An 18187-nucleotide genomic window follows, 5' to 3' on the forward strand; every position below is an offset into this window, starting at 1 on the left:
GGGATGTCAGTCATTAAAACAAAGGCATTTCTCGTTCCGGCGAGATCTTTTCACGAAATCACACCATGTATACAAAGATTTAGCTGTTCATCTTTCTCACACACTGTTAGAGCGTGGAACGGTAGAAAATTAGTCTGAATGTGGTTCTAAGAACCCACTGCCATACACTTAAGTGTGAATTGCAGAGTAGTTGTGTTGGTGAACATCTACTTTCCAGCCTCAGTAGCGCCACAGTCGGGTAATTTTCGCTTTTGTGGGGGTCTGTAAGTACATCCTCAGTTACTACTCAGTATTTTATTTGTAGCCCGCATCTCGTGGTCGTGCGGTAGCGTTCTCGCTTCCCACGCCCGGGTTCCCGGGTTCGATTCCCGGCGGGGTCAGGTATTTTCTCTGCCTCGTGATGGCTGGGTGTTGTGTGCTGTGCTTAGGTTAGTTAGGTTTAAGTAGTTCTAAGGGGACTGATGACCATAGATGTTAAATCCCATAGTGCTCAGAGCCATTTGAACCATTTTTTGAATTTTATTTGTATTTTTGAGATCTTACTCATTTTTTACAGAGTGCGTTGTCGATAGGGGCTGTGGTTGTTATCGGGAGACACACGGAGAACAGTTTGCTGTCGTAGCGGCCCTTTATAAGTTAGAGGGCCCGCACAACAGACAAGCAAGGTGGGCTGCTGACCTCCCTTCAAGATCTCATATCGAGTCATTCTCAGTGAATGTAAACATCAACAGACCTTCCACATAAACATGGCTCTACTTCGTGAAAACCCATATGACAGAGATCCATCAATTAGAACTAATGTAACTAATTGTAGCACTCCGCAGAATCGATGTCATACGAACACCAGCAGAGTCAGACCGGCAGTGTGTGCCTACAATAGGACAGCTCTGGCCAGTACCTAGGCCTGCTCTAGCCCAGTAGACACTCACCATAACCTTCTTTTTCTGGTTGGGCATAACACTACTTCGGAATTGTGTAGGGTAATATTTTGGTTGTTATTATTTTTTTTCGTTGTCTTGTACCTTCATTTGACTTTTCCACCACAAGAATTAGTGTGTATCTTGTTGTTCTTGAGTTTGGAAATTAGTGCACGCTGAGAAGGCGTTTTAGTTAAATTGCGTGTGTTCAGATTTGATCATTAGTTCTTTAATGCTGATCGCAGGGCACTACAATACGCGGGAAGCGGCTACTAGACTAGTTTATTACCTGTGGAGCGCACACGAATTTCTTTAGGTTTGAGAATCCCTTCCCCCTCCCCCCCCCCCCCCCCCCTCCCACCAAGAGACGAACTGCTTGGCAAAATCTAAGAATGCTCGTCCTCGCTGATTGGATACAGAGAAGGTTAATATGCAAGAGCATCCAAGAAAAGATCCCAGAATTATTATCGCGTGTTGACGGTTATAATGTCTTGTTAGTATTAGGAACAGAAAGTTGGTTGGAACCGGAAGTGACCAGCAACGAAATGTTAGGTTAGTCGTCAATGATGGCGGCGTATTTATTGCAGTAAGGAATTTGGTAATATCTAGCGAGATTATCACGGATTCCGTATATAAATTATGTTGGGTGAAGCTGAGCGTCAATAGTTGTTCAAAAATGGTAATAGCATGTATTTACAGACCAACTGGGTGAGAATCTGTAGTGGTAGAGCGTTTCAGAGCGAACGTGTAGATAACTGTTATTAATTTTCCTGATCAGAGCTTATGTGAAGTTTGGAAGGTAGAAGACGAGGTACTGGCGGGAAGTAAAGCTGTGAGGAGAGGTCGTGAGTCGTGTTTGGGTAACTCAGTTGGTAGAGCACTTGCCCGCGAAAGGTAAAGTTCCCGAGTTCGAGTGTCGGTCCGGCATACAGTTTTAATCTGCCACGAAGTTTCATATCACCGCACACTCCGCTGCAGAGTGAAAATCTCATTTTGCAGAGTGTTATTAAAAACTCATCTATCAATAGTTCTATAAGGTATTTGCTAACGGACACCACATTGCTGTGATTACTGTAGAGTTTTGTTCAGGATCCTCAACCGATAGGTTCAACGAAGGGGCAGCTCGTTTAGAAATAGGGGGCAGGGTGCTGCTATGGATACGATTCGTTGTTGGGATGGTAATCATCAAAGGTGTGGGTGAGATCTTTCAATCTCTCACTTAACACTACGATCGCGAGAGTACTTTGTGACTCCGATCTGCATACGGAGAGATGGCCAAATGAAACAAAATCTTACTGAATTTATAAAGTGTTTATACCTTCTCTCTGCTACTGTCTATATCCCACACTATGAAACAGTACTTGTGTCGCCCGCATCTCGTGGTCGTGCGGTAGCGTACTCGCTTCCCACGCCCGGGTTCCCGGGTTCGATTCCCGGCGGGGTTAAGGATTTTCTCTGCCTCGTGATGGCTGGGTGTGGTGTGCTGTCCTTAGGTTAGTTAGGTTTAAGTAGTTCTAAGTTCTAGGGGACTGATGACCATAGATGTTAAGTCCCATAGTGCTCAGAGCCATTTGAAGTACTTGTGTCATATAACGTAGACAGTGTAATAGGGTTCACGGTATGTCCACATGTATATAGTACACGCGAGGTAATGGAGGGGGTGGTTTAGCAATGATACAGAAGTTGAAAAACATGCTCCAATGTCGTTAGCTGATAGCTACACGAGATTGACGCGATGAGATACTTTGTTGATGTGACACGTCGTCGAGAGAAATCTTTTGGAACTCCAGTAACTGGTTAAAATGCGTTGAAATTACGGTAAAACCTGGTAAAATTGCGAAAACTGAGGGAAAATACGTAAAATCGAGGAAAATACAACAAAAATCGTTGTAATAGAGCTCAAACATTGGCAGCTTACTCGTTCATCATCGACAACAATATCGTAGACTGAATTTGTAATTTTACTTAGTTGGATGTAAAGAAATAATGAGGAGGAAGGGGATACTTAGTGTAGCTTGCTGTCGGGTATAAAAATGACTATGTTTCTTTTCCGACATGTGAATAGATATCGTTAAGGCCGCCGTCCTGTACTGATATTTTTGCGTCTGAAACGTACGTAATGCCACCGGCCTTACCACAGTGGTAACACCGGTTCCCGTCAGATCACCGAAGTTAAGCGCTGTCGGGCTGGGTAGCACTTGGATGGGTGACCATCCGGTCTGCCGAGCGCTGGTGGCAAGTGAGGTGCACTCAGCCCTTGTGAAGCAAACTGAGGAGCTACTTGATTGAGAGGTAGCGGCTCCGGTCTTGTAAACTGACATACGGCCGGGAGAGCGGTGTGCTGACCACATGCTTTTGTAACGCCGGAAATGCATATCCTCCTATCTCCATCTATTGTACTATAAATTTTTTCTTTATTTTGTTACCTGAAGATATTACATTTCTGTGTCTTTATATATTGTAATTGTTTTACTATATATATATATATATATATATATATATATATATATATATATATATATATATTTGTCGATGTATAATTTGTTTGTTTTGTAAATATTATTTGTATTTTTACGCTGGGTCTTGCCTAGGGAAAACTATGCTATCGAACGATTACATCGATAGGTCGTGTGGAGAACCAAAGTGTTTAGGATCTTGGATAGTGTTAATTCTGTCGCGTGGAGCGCGGGCAGGGCGCAGTGTGGCTGGAGTAGGGCGGTGGAGATGGTGTGTTGAGTGGCGCTCCCGCGAGTTGCCTCGCTTTCGGGGTTTGGCAGCATGTAATTGCGCTCGACTTGCTATGATAGTTTCTGGCACGGTGTCGCGGACGGGAAGCATTGGCTGGTACACAGCAAGGGCCCGTTTCGCCTGGTGACCGTGTCAAGAAGAAGGCGCGCCAACATCCAGCTTCTGCAACAGCGATGACCGACAATAAGTGATTGTCGCCACCTCCTCGATCGACAACATCAAACCTTCAATCAACCAACAGGAAAGAGTGAAAGCACGTAAAGTTTTAGAACTGTATGACAGACCTCAGCTTTTCAAACTGTTCCATTTGCATCATTAAAATACAGCAACTTAGCATGAACCTTTGTTGCTCATTGTCCCAGTTGCATTACCAAGCAGGGTCCCTTACTTTTCCGAAATGGGCCCGAGTGTCATTGAAATTCAAACGCCAGCATTAAAGTAATATCATTCCATTTCACTGCTTTAATTTCAAAGCCAGCTGGGTACAATAACCAAACAGACCTATATTTAGATTACACAAGCACTAATTAAGAGTGCGAGTTTTGTTACCATATTTTAGCTTACCTGTGACTGCAGCTCAGCTTGGTATGTACTAAATTTTATTACTGTTAATTGTTCAAAATCATTTAATTCAAGTTCAAAGTTAAATCTCTTATTTCTATATTGCGTAGACTCAAGTTGCTTTTGAGATGACTGTTGAGGTAGCCCAAGTCTAACCTTGTTTTACTTAATTTCGTAGTGCTTCAGAAACAAAGTTCACTATTAGTTTCAGTCACTAAATTAACTCTCAGTTTTCCGGTTTTATTAATTCTTTTGCTAAATTAGGTCAGAGTGTAGCGAAATTTATTACTTCTGACAAACATTCAGTTTTCACACAACACGTGTCAACCTTCAGTTGCCACGCTTTTAGTGCAAATTATATGTGCAATAACCTTTCTTTTTCAGTTATTATAGTAGTTCTCCATAGGACTGGCGACCATAATTTTCCCCAAATCTCAAATATCTAATTAACGCCAGTTAATTGTTAAGGTAACGACCGCATGTTTGCTTTCTTTATTAACTTTACCTTTTTTCAAAATTAGTCTCCACCAATTTCATTTGCATTTTTCCTTTCATTTAGATGTAACCCTTCCTCTCTCTTTACCGACAGATTAACTTCGGTGACGATTGCTTTTCCCAAATTTCCATTAGGTACACGCGGTTTAATTTTTCACTGTCATTAAGGTCGATAAGTGAGGGGGAGGTTACTCTCTCCGCATCCACCTCCAGTGACGTCTGTGGGCTGAGCATGACACGGCGGCCGCTCGGTACCGTTGGGCCTTCATGGCCTGTTCGGACGGAGTTTAGTTTAGTTTAGTTTTAGAAATGTGTGTAATACCCACACTCCTGACAGTTTATGTACAAGACTGCCACAGACAGTAATTCTGAATGCTCGAAGGCTAGGAGAGCGCGGGCTACGGAAGGCTGCTGGAAGCGGCCGGTGGCTGCGAGGGTAGTCGGCTATGGCGTATTGTATAGCGAACGCCCGTAGCGACCAAACAGCCGCTGGTCACGGCGCACCTGCCCCTCTGGCAAGTGCAATCCCTAGAACTCTCTCTTCCCACCACGTGGCGTAGTTGAGGGGCGTAGCATGCTGTTGGCCGTTCTTCTCCTACAGTTATCTATGCGCTGTAATTGACGATTAGTCAAGTATTTCGGTAATGGTCCAGGGGATGGCATTTCCTAGAAATATGTTTGATTTCTGCAGACCTGAAAAGGTATATCATGCCAGCCCGACGCCAACTAAAGCAGAGCTTCGCCAGCAAATGGACTCTTTGCGTACCATCAGGGTTAGCGTGAAACAGATTTTAGAAAGCAGTCACTATCTATAGGAGGGTCCAACTGCAGATCAGATCAGTATATCGCTGCCAACCCAGCATCAACTAATGCAGAGCAGCTGCAGTGGATGGCCTTCTGTGTACCATCAGCGACAGGTTAGAACTGGCTTGGAAAACCGGTGTCCCTACATACCTTTGGAAGAGGGGTGGGGAGAGAAGGGGAGATAGGAAGGGAGATAATGCTGGTTCTAAACTGCTTGTCTGTACCCACATATCAAGATAACACACGTGCAGCTACCGCCACTCTCTCTTGATGGGGTCTTTTGGGATCTTTTTTGCGTTAATTGTGTCATTACACTGATTTTTGTTAATTTCCAGTGTGTGTGTTGCATTATTATCCATTGTTTACGAGTGGTGGTTTTTTCACTACAATCTCGATGTGTAATTTCCCGTCTGTTGTGGTAGTATGTATTGGCCTTCCTGCTACACTTATCTGCTAGTTTGTTGACCTACCCCTTCTCACCATATATCTGTGTACAAGTTTATCAGTAGCTATTTGCTTTGACTTGTAATACAATAGGAGGCTATCCTTCTAGCAGCAACTATATGGCAGTTCCCCGCCAATTTCAAGTGGTGTTGTGAACTAGGGCACACAACAAGGTGAACATATACACACACGTGATTGGAAAGGGGAATAAAATCCTTTTCAAGCGTTTCCAGTCAAGCCCCACACACCAAGGCGAGCATCTCTAGTTCATTCAGTCTTGGGTAGTGTAGTAGGACGAAGCTGTCTCCTACACTGTGGATTGACTGGCCATTTCAAAAAACACCAACAGCTACAGTACAGGCAGTAGTCTCTATGAGCTGCGAAATTATTTCTAAAAATACCCTGATCTCTATGAGACTGCTCCCTTAAACGAAGTTGCTGTAGAAAATGACAGGGGATGGTACTTCATCATCGCAGTGCATCTGCGTGTGTAAGTGTGAAGTCATGAAACTGATGGTTTCCAGAGAGTCCATAACATAGTAGTTGCAGAGAAAGATACAAGTCAGTGTGTACATACGTTGAATACAAACTAATGTCGATCAACAGTGTAGCAAAATGCAATTTGGGTTTACCATAATTTAAGCTTAGTCCCGCAAAGCAACAAATACACTGTTCTCACTCATAAATACATGTAGAGATAGCTACGACATGAGTTCGAAAATTATAAAACACTTGAAAAAAAAGAGAGATATTCTAGCGCTTTAGCAACCGTCGTAACAATCCTGCTAAAGTCTTACTCTAACGTTGCTGCAACAACCTATAATGGTCTTTCAGTTTCTTTTGTTTTAGACGCCGTTTATACAAAAAAAAGGAGATGACATTTAAATTATTCTTGATAGTGTACCAAGAACTCCTTAACTTTTTTTAAGAAAAAAATTGCGTGTAAAGTTATATGCAGCACACCCTACAGCTGTGCTTGCCATGAATTATGTACATCCTGCGTACTGTGGAGGAGTGGTGCAATGCTAAAATGAAGTTTAAGACGACTTATTTTACATTTCAGATTACTTATTTTTTTGCATCATTATCATTGTCTGAAATTGTATTGTCTCGCTCATGGAGACTACATCGCCATCATCAACGTCATCATTATCATTATCATCGTTATGACCATAAAAGCCTATATTTTACTGCGTCGGCGGAGGCGGGATGTACCATATTCCATGCTGTTCCGGTTTACCCAATATGTCAGCGACTTCATTGAGCAGGTCACGGTGCTCCTATAAGGAAATCTCCTCAAGTGTTTGAGGGAGCAGCTGTTGGCCATCAAGTAGCGTTGCTACAGTAATGCACATACAAAAAAAAAAAGAATAATTGCATAGGTTGTGGGGGACACACTATAACTGCTAGGAGTTTTCAGAGCTATTTTTTTCAGATCTTAAGAAAAAAAGAACCAGTGAATCTGCAGTCATTTTTAAATTATGAAACTAGGAAATCGAGACATTGCTGCATCACATTACGCGATCTATATTGGGTGAGTCTAAAATGACTTTCCCGTAGTACAAGATAGCAGCTCAGCAGCTCTATTACTTGTATAGGTATTGTCAATAAAATTCTGTATGTAACTAAAGATGTAAAGTCCATTTATTCAAAATGATTCAAACGGCTCTAAGCATTATGGGACTTAACATCTGAGGTCATCAGTCCCTGAGACTTAGAACTACTGAAATTTAACTAAACTAAGGACATCACACACATCCATGCCCGAAGCAGGATTCGAACCTGCGACCACAGCAGCAGGGCGATTCAGGACTGAAGCACCTAGAACTGCTCAGTCACAACGGCCGGCTAGTCCATTTATTACTATCCTGTATTTATGCGTTAACCCTGCGGCGAGAGCATGGCGGCATACAGAACCGCCAATTTAACTTTTCGTTAATTAATCAAGTTAGCTCGTCAAGCATACAACAATGGCGCTAGCTATGCTTCAATGGTTTTTGTCAGGCGCCGAACTTTGCTATTGTCGCATTATCGTTCCCATCATAACAACTGTGACTGATCTGTGAAGTGGACAACTACACCGTGGCGGCACTGCGTACCGCCCGATGTAAGTAGCGTAACGACTACTGCATGTTTCGATCAGAAGCTATATTTTCTTTACAAAACACATCGTATGAATTATAATTTAGTTATTAAGTTTACTTTAGTATTGCAGTTTCCCTATTCTCTGCCAGTTTCGCACAAATAAGGGGAATGATCGTAGAAGAAATTGAACGCCTTCTTTTGGAATCATATGACGACGGTGATTATGCTGATTTCTTTGACAGCGACGGTGAAGCAGAAATAATCGAGGCTGCAGATCAGTCCAGTGAATCAGAACAATCGTGCGATGTTGGGAGTGAAATGCTAAGTAATGACTGCCGCGCGGAGGTGCAAGGTGGTTTCAGGCACTATGTCACGGTTTGCGCGGCCCCTCCTGCCGGGGGTTCGAGTTCTCCCTCGGGCATGCGTCTGTGTGCTGTTCTTAGAATAAGTTACTTTAAGTAGGGTGTAAGTCTAGGGGCCGATGACCTCAGCAGTTTGGTCCCTTAGGAATTCACACACATTTGAACATTAAGTGATGACTGAAATTTTTATATTGCCAAGGACCAGGAAACTTCATGGATAAATAATCCGTTTGTGCTTAACAGGGGGAGCTACAAACAATAAATAAGATCATTCGTAATTAATAGGACTTGTGCACAAATACACAAGATGAAAAAAGGGAAGAAAATGTGCATGAAAAAATTAAAATTGTTACAGAATATCTGACATACAAGTTTCCAGGAAGTTTCCTCATCATTACTTTGGTAGCATCATAGTCCGAATGTACAGTCATACTCAAACGTATCCGAACGACCTGAATTGCATTTCGCCTGATTCGCATGCAACCGGCATACCGCAGCTGTCTAGCAGCTCGTCTAATCGCTCCTCGGTACAGTCGTTTGACTATTGAAAATGGTTCCAACAAGTCACCACTAGAAAGCACTGCTCTGTATCGCAGTAACTGAAAATGTGAAGTAATACCACGATGCTACTAATATCAGGGAACACCTTATCACAGATAAGACTGTCCTTGAGGCTTGTAAGCTCACATTTATCACAATAAATGACATACCTGAAATGTTACCACTCTCATTATTACGTCAGATAGGTAACGCACGTAGTAAGTTCGTCGTATTCATGACTTCCTCTTCAAAGTAACATACAATATTTATTATTTCACACAAAATGACATTAAAAATTTAAGTTATCCACGAGCAGTTAGTTGAGAATATGTATGAACTTCAAATGACACGACGAACCTTCTCGTTCTGCATATGGATTAAAACCCAGGTCAGGCAGACTAAGCAAAGATTTCGTGACTGACACAAACTAACAGTCATTTCTGATTAGGCATACAGAGAGTGATATACCTCGATTTTAGACAGTATCAGTTAGCAAATATCAACTTTAAATCACATAACGCAAACATTTTTAACAGACGCTAATTCCTCCCCAGCATCTATAGTCCCTGTTAACGAACTACGAGAGATGATAAATATTGCTTCTTCACAAGTAACTTACTTGAAATGCCGTAAGGTAAAGCTTTGTGTCGGACTGGTATCGAAGCACAACCAACTGTGATATATTAGATTTCCTTGGCAGTAGCTAGATGTTTTAACTGAAATGACGAGACGAAACATTAATTTTTTCCTTCCGAGGACTCCAACCCGGCACCTATCGCTGTTATATTCTAGAGAAAACGAACGTTAAATATGGGTTTGTTGCACCAGCGACGACATGTGAGCATGTTTTAACTAGAAATTATATGACGAAAAGTTCAGTGCTCACTGGGAATAGAGCCCCACACACATCGTTGTTGACTACACACAAAGAGACGTCAGCTACCGAATTTTTCTCCACCAGCAGCTCGGAATGACATCTTGAACTTACAGTGATCTCGCAAATAGTTCTGTGTCCCACTGGGAGTCAAAAACGTCAGATATCGTTAGTGTTGACAACGAATGAAAAAACATTAAAAATCAAAATTATTATCCACCAGCAGATAGGTGTTCTCATGCTAGAGCTTGATAATACGTAACGAAATCTTTAGTACTGGACCAGGATTCGAACCCATTCACGCGCAATATGTGGAGATGTTGAGAAATCTGCAGTTTTGAACAAGCAACAAATTGTAGCCGAGCTGTACTGTCATGAAGGGATCAAATTCCGCGTTAAGGGCGGTCTGAGCTACATTCTCAGTTCAGAACCAATTATATCGACATACAGAAGCTCGGATAAAAGATGGAATAAGTGTCCTCTGACCTTACATAGTGTTTGTTTCGTCACTAGAAATAAATAACTAGTATAAGAAAGTTTACTTGTGATAAGAGTTTCTACATGTCGCCACTCCAGACCTTATTGTGGTTCAACCTAACGTCTACTTGGCAGAGAAGGAACATCATCTTTAATGTGAATTTCAGACCACACTGCCATTATATCTTCTTCACTTGGTGTAGTCAGAAGAGAATGGAATCTTACTCTCCCTATCTAGAATCATTGACAGAAGAGGGAATCGAACCCAGACTATAGGTATAAGAGCCTTCCATCAGTCCAACAGACCACCAAACCCCCCTTTCTGCGACTCATTTTGCTATCGTAACGCCGGTGCGCCACACTGGATAAGAATTCTGACACACAGGCTCTCTGCAGTAAATTGCAGAGTGTTCAGTAAATTTATTTACTTGGTTGACCGAATCACCATGAACTAGCTGCCTTGGCTACCCAGTGCATACATTCGACTCTATTTTGCAATCACCGAAATAAAATCACGTAACTGCCCACCGACACAGAACTGCCAACAGTGTAGGATGCAGAAATTTGCATTTGAAGTGTTCCTTTCCACTTGAGCTATTCTATTGAGCTATCTATTTGTAAAACACGTCGTGCAGCGCAAAAGAAAAGCTGTAACTGTTTCTTTCAGAAGTCTAGACCCGGCCATTTGCATTATCTCGCAGCGCTGTGGTATGCAGACGTTCTGGAGGACTTGTTGTTCAGCACTGGAGCTGTTGTAGCTATGTGTCAGCTAGTAGCGTAATGGTAAGTGTTGCGCACCATCCATAAGATGTCGCGAGTTCGAATACATTCACTGTTAATTTTTTTTTAAAACGCAATTCTACTGTCTGCTGAAGTTACCAATCTAATGGAACTTTGAACATAATTCCCTTCACTTCTCAACCCAAAATAGTCGCATGTGGAAAAAGGGCTAACTTCTGTGACATTTGGTTCTTTTCAGGTTTAATAGACAGCCAGGCAGCAGATGCATCTCGAAGCATTTGTATTATGTATGGGGAGAGCGCATCGTGCCCAAATACGTCAGAAAAGTATTTTCTACATTAGCTATCGTGTGGTAGTGGCATTTTATTCTTCTTGCAATACTGTTAGACAGCTTTAACTCAGAACAAGTTTTCTACATGCATGTAAGCAATAAACTGCATGTGCATCGTCAGACTGTTATAGATAACATCAGAGGATTCGGATGTATCGCTGATGATTAATTTCGCTCTCTTGTTTGCTATTGTTTCAACAACACTAAAGGAAACCTTACGAAAATTGTGCACTGTATTATAAGAAATGAAGTAAAACTACCAACGATAACCTTACGACGAAAGTCTGTTTTAATAAAACTGAGTATCTGTACACAAGCATGCCTCTATCGACACGAATTAGTAAAATACTACTCACTTAGATTTTGATTGGGTGTGTGTTTAATTCGTATGCTGTGTCATACTCAAGAGGTATGCAAATGTGGCATTTCATAAATATAGTTATGTATTTCTAGAAATCCAAAATTTACTTGTCAGCAGCGGAAAGAGGCATTACCTGTTGTGCAACATTGTAAGTTTTTCACCATTGCACTATGAGCTGAAAGTATTTTCTTGCGATTACCTTATTGATGTTCGATCTGACTGCTCGTAGCTCTTTCGCAGAAGGGGGAAAAACATTGCAGTCAGTGAGACTGGAACTGCGAACCATAACAGAGGCTTTTTCACAGGTCAGCACGTTACCACAGAGCTGGCGACGATGTATGTGTCTTGACTTCCTCTTACGAGGCAAATAGCGGCTAGAACTCATAGACCGCTATTTAAAGGACGAGATTAGTTGCGATTTCCACCTGCAATAACTTTCCTGGGCTGAAAACCGTAAGTTTACAATCTTTTGTTACACCTCAAGCGATAATAACTGAGATTATTCAATGGAAATGACAGGTAAAATCAAGTGAACTTTGAGGCTTAATTCCTTGCGCACAAGGAAGTAACTCGTCGATCACAGAGTTGCCAAACATACGTTGCCTCGTTGCCAAATCTCAGTTACAGTACCAGCAGGAAGAAGACGAACCGATGTGATCCTACAGTGGGCTGGGAAGTGACCATAGCTGGTGTCTCCAAGTCGCAGCTGCTACGGCCTGGAATACGTAATGCGTCTGATTCGCATTTCTGTAACTAGGTTTAGGGAGTGGAGCGCAGTTACTAATAATACTCAGAATTGACTGCAAACTAAGCATCATAAATCAGTAACTCTCATAGTTGTTTTTATATTTCTTTCGCAAGTGTACTCAAAACTAAGAAACTCATGCACAGGCGTTTTCGTGCCTCGCCGATAGTCGAGCACAAAAAACAAATAAAAAAAAGAATATGTGTGTGTGTGTGTGTGTGTGTGTGTGTGTGTGTGTGTGGGCGTGCGCATGTGTGTGACAGAGAGAGAGAGAGAGAGAGAGAGAGAGAGAGAGAGAGAGAGAGAGAAAGAGAGAGGGAGGGAGAGAGAGAGAGAAAGAGAGAGAGAGAGAGAGAGAGAGAGAGAGAGAGAGAGAGAGAAATAAAATTTTCTAATGTAAGTAAGTTTACTGGCGACTGTATTTCTGTTTGCCATGACTTCCGCTCTGCCATTTCCCAACGTAAACCACCTCTGCCCAGTTGGTAATGAAGGAACGTGATGCTTAATGCGGATTATGGATTATAACGTCTTTCTCTTGAGGTTACCAGAGGTAAAATATATCTGTTTCTGCCTCTTAAAAGTAAATTCCTGAACCCACGCAGTGCGCCTGTGATGATTCGTTCCACCAGACCATTGTGGCCACATTTCCCAGCCTCAAGGGTGTGCTGAAACGTATGATGTGCTTAGCTTACAAAATTAGTCACGGTGGAAAAAATGCGAGGCTATTAAATGGTTAAGTAGAAGCAAGCTTCTGACGCTATTCTCATGTCAGCAGGATGTAAAGGCATCATAGACTCGAAGTAAAGCCATTTTGAATTTTCACAAATTGAGCAAATTTCTTACTTCGAGAAAATCCACTGTGAAGTGTGAAGTTATCGGATAATTCGATTATTACCGTCATTATTACTATCATTTTATTCATACCGCTGCTGGAACGCACGTGCTTGAAGATCATTTGATACCTTTTGGTCACTATAGAAGCAGTTTCCCAAGAACAGGTGCTTCCCTGTCTACGGAATCCTTTTCATGTTAATGTCAAACATCAGCAGTTACTCGTAGATTACATTAAAACTAAAGTAATTTATGAAGACGTTACTGGATAACAAAAACGCGCTCCCTTTCTTCATTTACTTGCGCCTAGAAATGGCTCTCGGGTACTTCCAACCAAAAGGCAAGAGATCTTACTGCCTTCCGATATACGTCGCTGTCAGTTCTTCCATATCATTTGGTCGACATGACCTGTTTCAAGTTGTGTATGGCAGACAATGTCTAAAATCGAGGTATATCACTCTCTGTATGCCTAATCAGAAATGACAGTTTGTGTCAGTCACGAAATCTTTGCTTAGTCTGCCTGACCTGGGTTTTAATCCATATGCAGAACGAGAAGGTTCGTCGTGTCATTTGAAGTTCATACATATTCTCAACTAACTGCTCGTGGATAACTTAAATTTTTAATGTCATTTTGTGTGAAATAATAAATATTGTATGTTACTTTGAAGAGGAAATCATGAATACGACGAACTTACTACGTGCGTTACCTATCTGACGTAATAATGAGAGTGGTAACATTTCAGGTATGTCATTTATTGTGATAAATGTGAGCTTACAAGCCTCAAGGACAGTCTTATCTGTGATAAGGTGTTCCCTGATATTAGTAGCATCGTGGTATTACTTCACATTTTCAGTTACTGCGATACAGAGCAGTGCTTTCTAGTGGTGACTTGTTGGAATCATTTTCAATAGTCAAACGACTGTACCGAGGAGCGATTAGACGAGCTGCTAGACAGCTGCGGTATGCCGGTTGCATGCGAATCAGGCGAAATGCAATTCAGGTCGTTCGGATACTTTTGAGTATGACTGTACATTCGAACTATGATGCTACCAAAGTAATGATGAGGAAACTTCCTGGAAACTTGTATGTAAGATATTATGTAATAATTTTATTTTTTTCATGCACATTTTCTTCCCTTTTTCATCTTGTGTATTTGTGCACAAGGCCTATTAATTACGAATGATCTTATTTATTGTTTGTAGCTTCCCCTGTTAATTCTATCAGAAAAGTAGAGAAACGTATTGTAAATGATATTTAAAGCTAGGCGGCACTGAGTACCCGCTGAAGTAACTACACTAAAGTGGAAAAAATCGCGACTCTCAAAAATAATTAATGTAGAGTAATGAAATTTCCTTAAAACATTTGTCTACGTATAGTACTTATGTGGTAAACACTGCAAGATCACAGCTTAATCTAAGCGTGAGATAAGCCATTGCAAATGTGAAATCCTGGTACATTAATAACCGGTATAGCCGCCAGAATGTTGAATGCAAATATGCAAACGTGTATGCATTGTGTTCTACAGATGCCGGATGCTAAATTGTGGAGTTGAGTACGATGACTGTTGGACTAGGTCGGCCTATATAGGGTTAGTTAATGCTGGTAGTGGAGGATGCTGGAGTTGTTGTTTGATGATGTCCCATATGTACTCGGTTGGATACAGATCTGGTGTTCCAGCAGGCTAAGGCAACACGTCGACACTCTGTAGAGCATGTTGGGTTACTACAGCGGTATGTGGGCGAGCGCTATCCTGTTGGAAATCACCCCCTCCAATCCTGATGATGAATGGCAGTACAACAGGTCGAATCACCAGACTGACGTACAGTTTTCTGCAAGGGTGCTCCTGATGTCTTACGAAATTGCACCCCAAACCATAACTTCAGGTGTACGTCCAGTGTGCTTGGCAAGCAGTCAAGTTGGTTGTAGGCCGTCAATTGGCCTCCATCTAACTAACATAAAGACAGAATCAGCTTTAATCAGAAAACACAACAGACCTCCAATCTACTCTCCAATGAGCTCTCTATTGTCATCATTGAAGTCGAATATGTCGCCGGTTTGGGGTATGTGGAATGCACGCTACAGGGCATCTTGCTAGGTGTCCTTGAAGTAACCGATTTGTAACAGTTCGTTGTGTCACTGTAGTTCCAACTCCTGCTCAAATTGCTGCTGCAGATGTAGTACGATGCGTCAGAACCAAACGCCGAACACGGTGGTCTTGCCTCTCGGTAGTTTCACGTGGCTGGACGGAGCCCTGTCTTCTCGCGACCGTAGATTTTCGTGACCACCGTCGCCAGTATTTGTGAACAGCGGCTACTTTCCTGCTAATACATTCTGCAGTCTTTCTGCGGGAATATCCACCTTGTCGTAGCTCTATTACACGACCGCATTGAAACTCAGTGTGGTGTTGATAACGGCGTCTATGTCGCATTAAAGGCGTACTTGACTAAGATCAGCTCACCACTTGCAATCTGAAAGGTAACTAATGCTCAAGACCGTTACAGCGTATGTTGAAAGAAAAACTGATCGAATCCTCATAGTGGCGCTAGTAGCGCTACTCTTATGCGAGTGGTGCGAAATCTGAATACACATCACCTTTCAGATATAGATACACGCCTATTTCGTTTATGTCGCACATCTCTACATATACATCTACATGTACATGGATTCTCTACAAATCGCATTCAAATGCCTGGAAGAGGTTTCATCCAACCACTTTCACAATTCTCTATTATTCCACTCTCGTATAGCGCACGGAAAGAATAAACACCTATATCTTTCCGTTCGAGCTCTGATTTCCCTTATTTTATCGTGGTGATCGTTCCTCCCTATGCAGGTCGGTGTCAACAAAATATGTTCGCATTCGGAGGAGAAAGTAGGTGATTGGAATTTCGTGAGAAGATTCCGTCGCAACGAAAAATGCCTTTCCTTTAATGATTTCCAGCCCAAATCCTGTATCATTTTGGTGACACTCTCTCCCATATTTCGCGATCATACAAAACGTGCTGCCTTTCTTTGAACTTTTTCGATGTACTCCGTCAGTCCTGTCTGGTAAGGATCCCACACCGCGCAGCAGAGGACGGACCAGTCTCCCTAGTAGGTCTGTCACATTTTCTAAGTGTCCTGCCAATACAACGCAGTCTTTGGTTAGCCTTCCCCACAACATCTTCTAAGTGTTCCTTCCAATTTAAGTTGTTCGTAATTATAATACCTAGGTATTTATTTGAATTTACGGCTTTTAGATTAGACTGATTTATCGTGTAACCGAAGTTTAACGAGTTCCTTTTAGCACTCATGTGGGTGACATCACACTTTTCGTTATTTAGGGTCAACTGCCACTTTTCGCAACATTCAAATATCTTTTCTAAATCGTTTTGGAATTTGTTTTGATCTTCTGATGACTTTATCAGTCGATAAACGACCGTCATCTGCAAATAACCGTAGACGGCTGCTCAGATTGTCTCCAAAATCGTTTATATAGAGAAGGAACAGCAAAGGGCCTATAACACTTCCTTGGGGAACGCTAGAAATCACTTCTGTTTTACTCGATGACTTTCGGTCAATTACTACGAACTGTTACCTCTCTGACAGGAAATCACAAATCCAGTCACATAACTGAGACGATATTCCATAAGCGCTCAATGTCACTACGAGGCGCTTGTGTGGTACAGTGTCAAAAGCCTTACGGAAATCCAGAAATACGGCATCTATCTGAAATCCTTTGTCAACAGCACTCAACGCATCATGTGAATAAAGAGCTAGTTGTGTTTCACAGGAACGATGTTTTCTAAACCCATGTTGACTGCGTGTCAACAGACCGTTTTCTTCGAGATAATTCATAATGTTCGAACACAATATATGTTCTAAAATCCTGCTGCATATCGGCGTTAACGATATGGGCCTGTAATTTAGCGGATTACTCTTATTACCTTTCTTGAGTATTGGTGTGACCTGTGCAACTTTCCAGTCTTTGGGTACGGATCTTTCGTCGAGCGGCCGGCCGCGGTGGCCGAGCGGTTCTAGGCGTTTCAGTCCATAACTGCGCAACTGCTACGGTCGCAGGTTCGAATCCTGCCTCGGGTATTAATGTGTGTGATGTTCTTAGGTTAGTTAGGTTTAAGTAGTTCTAAGTCTAGGGAACTCATGACCTCAGATGTTAAGTCCCATAGTGCTCAGAGCCATTTGAACCATTTTTTTTCGTCAAGCGAACGGTTGTAATGATTGTTAACTATGGAGCTAATGCATCAGCATACTCCGAAAGGAACCTAATTGATATACAGTCTGGACCAGAAGACTTGCTTTTGTTAAGTGATTTAAGTTGCTTCACTACTCCGAGGATATTTACTTCTACGTTACTCATGTTGGCAGCTGTTCTCGAGTCGAATTCTGGAATATTTACTTCGTCTTCTTTCGTGAAGGCATTTTGGAAGGCTGTGTTTAGCACTGTCTTCGATAGTATCTCCATTGCTATCGCGCAGAGAAGGCACTGATTGTTTCTTGCCGATAACATGTTTTTGCGATTTGTTTACCGTCAGCGTATTTTCAGCGCACCTGCTGCAGGTTTCAAAATGGTTCAAATGGCTCTGAGGACTGTGGGACTTAACATCTGAGGTCATCAGTCCCCTAGAACTTAGAACTACTTAAACCTAACTAATCTAAAGACATCACACACGTCCATGCCCGAGGCGGGATTCGAACCCGCAACCGTAGCGGTTGCGAGGTTCCTAACTGAAGCGCCTAGAACCGCTCGGCCACAGCGGCCGGCACCGCAGGTTTAAGCTTAAACACATGAGCCGGTTATTGTATCACTGCACTGAAACATGACGTTTGCTTGTTCACATGTCGCCCTCGTCAAGTCCGCAACCAGCAGTAA

The 18187-nt window shown here is 42.2% G+C and overlaps 1 pseudogene; it reads left to right on the forward strand.

The window, feature by feature from the left end:
• Positions 1 to 3038: 3038 nt before the first annotated feature.
• On the forward strand, positions 3039 to 3155 carry LOC124723779 (annotated as a pseudogene).
• Positions 3156 to 18187: the final 15032 nt, after the last annotated feature.

The sequence above is a fragment of the Schistocerca piceifrons genome, chromosome X (assembly GCF_021461385.2).
Source record: "Schistocerca piceifrons isolate TAMUIC-IGC-003096 chromosome X, iqSchPice1.1, whole genome shotgun sequence".
NCBI lineage: Eukaryota > Metazoa > Arthropoda > Insecta > Orthoptera > Acrididae > Schistocerca > Schistocerca piceifrons.